The sequence below is a fragment of the Hoplias malabaricus genome, chromosome 7 (genome assembly GCF_029633855.1).
Source record: "Hoplias malabaricus isolate fHopMal1 chromosome 7, fHopMal1.hap1, whole genome shotgun sequence".
In the NCBI taxonomy this organism is placed as follows: Eukaryota; Metazoa; Chordata; class Actinopteri; order Characiformes; family Erythrinidae; genus Hoplias; species Hoplias malabaricus.
In genome coordinates this window covers 276,563-278,906 of record NC_089806.1, presented here as the reverse complement: position 1 = coordinate 278,906, position 2,344 = coordinate 276,563, and positions in this window count along the sequence as shown.

Below are 2,344 nucleotides of genomic sequence, written 5' to 3'. Positions count from 1 at the left end.
ACCACGTTCCCTCGGGCCTGCGTCCTTGCCCTCAGCTAAACCACGTTCCCTCGGGCCTGCGCCCTTGCCCTCAGCTAAACCACGTTCCCTCGGGCCTGCGCCCTTGCCCTCAGCTAAACCACGTTCCCTCAAGACTTCAGCTCAATAGCACATTGCCTTTCCCCTTGAGCCTACGCCCTTCCCCTCAGCTAAACCATTTTCTCTTGAGCCGACGCCCTTCCCCTCAGCTAAACCACTTTCTCTTGAGCCGACGCCCTTCCCCTCAGCTAAACCACTTTCTCTTGGGCCGACGCCCTTGCCCTCAGCTAAACCACTTTCTCTTGGGCCGACGCCCTTGCCCTCAGCTAAACCACTTTCTCTTGGGCCGACGCCCTTGCCCTCAGCTAAACCACTTTCTCTTGGGCCGACGCCCTTGCCCTCAGCTAAACCACTTTCTCTTGGGCCGACGCCCTTGCCCTCAGCTAAACCACTTTCTCTTTGGCCGACGCCCTTCCCCTCAGCTAAACCACTTTCTCTTGGGCCGACGCCCTTCCCCTCAGCTAAACCACTTTCTCTTGGGCCTACGCCCTTCCTCCTCAGCTAAACCACTCTCCCTCGGGCCTACGCCCTTCCTCCTCAGCTAAACCACTCTCCCTCGGGCCTACGCCCTTCCTCTCAGCTAAACCACTCTCCCTCGGGCCTACGCCCTTCCTCTCAGCTAAACCACTCTCCCTCGGGCCTACGCCCTTCCTCCTCAGCTAAACCACTCTCCCTCGGGCCTACGCCCTTCCTCTCAGCTAAACCACTCTCCCTCAGGCCTACGCCCTTCCCCTCAGCTAAACCACTCTCCCTCAAGACTTCAGCTCAAAAGATCATTGCCTTTCCCCTTGGGCCTACGCCCTTCCTCTCAGCTAAACCACTCTCCCTCGGGCCTACGCCCTTCCTCTCAGCTAAACCACTCTCCCTCGGGCCTACGCCCTTCCTCTCAGCTAAACCACTCTCCCTCGGGCCTACGCCCTTCCCCTCAGCTAAACCACTCTCCCTCAAGACTTCAGCTCAAAAGATCATTGCCTTTCCCCTTGGGCCTACGCCCTTCCTCTCAGCTAAACCACTCTCCCTCGGGCCTACGCCCTTCCTCTCAGCTAAACCACTCTCCCTCGGGCCTACGCCCTTCCCCTTACTAGTCCTTCACCCTTAGGCATTTAGCTCAATAGTCGTTCCTTCCTTGGGCCTACATGCTTTCCCCTGAGCTAAAACAATTTCCCTTGGGCCTACGCCCTTCCCCTCAGCTAAACCACTCTCCCTCAAGACTTCAGCTCAAAAGCTCATTGCCTTTCCCCTTGGGCCTACGCCCTTCCTCCCAGATTAACCACTTTCCCTTGGGCCTACGCCCTTCCTCTCAGATTAACCACGTTCCCTCGGGCCTGCGCCCTTGCCCTCAGCTAAACCACTCTCCCTTGGGCCTACGTACTTGCCCTCAGCTAAACCACTATCCCTCAAGACTTCAGCTCAATAGCACATTGCCTTTCCCCTTGGGCCTATGCCCTTTCTCTCAGCTAAACCATGTTCCCTCGGGCCTGCGCCCCTGCCCTCAGCTCAAGCACGTTCCCTCGGGCCTGCGCCGTTTCCCTCAGCTAAACCACGTTCCCTCAAGACTTCAGCTCAATAGCACATTGCCTTTCCCCTTGAGCCTACGCCCTTCCCCTCATCTAAACCATTTTCTCTTGAGCCTACGCCCTTCCCCTCAGATTAACCACTTTCCCCTCGGGCCTGCGCCCTTGCCCTCAGCTAAACCACGTTCCCTCGGGCCTGCGCCCTTGCCCTCAGCTAAACCACGTTCCCTCGGGCCTGCGCCCTTGCCCTCAGCTAAACCACGTTCCCTCAAGACTTCAGCTCAATAGCACATTGCCTTTCCCCTTGAGCCTACGCCCTTCCCCTCAGCTAAACCATTTTCTCTTGAGCCTACGCCCTTCCCCTCAGCTAAACCATTTTCTCTTGAGCCGACGCCCTTCCCCTCAGCTAAACCATTTTCTCTTGGGCCGACGCCCTTCCCCTCAGCTAAACCACTTTCTCTTGAGCCGACGCCCTTCCCCTCAGCTAAACCACTTTCTCTTGAGCCGACGCCCTTGCCCTCAGCTAAACCACTTTCTCTTGGGCCGACGCCCTTCCCCTCAGCTAAACCACTTTCTCTTGAGCCGACGCCCTTCCCCTCAGCTAAACCACTTTCTCTTGGGCCGACGCCCTTCCCCTCAGCTAAACCACTTTCTCTTGGGCCGACGCCCTTCCCCTCAGCTAAACCACTTTCTCTTGGGCCGACGCCCTTCCCCTCAGCTAAACCACTTTCTCTTGGGCCGACGCCCTTCCC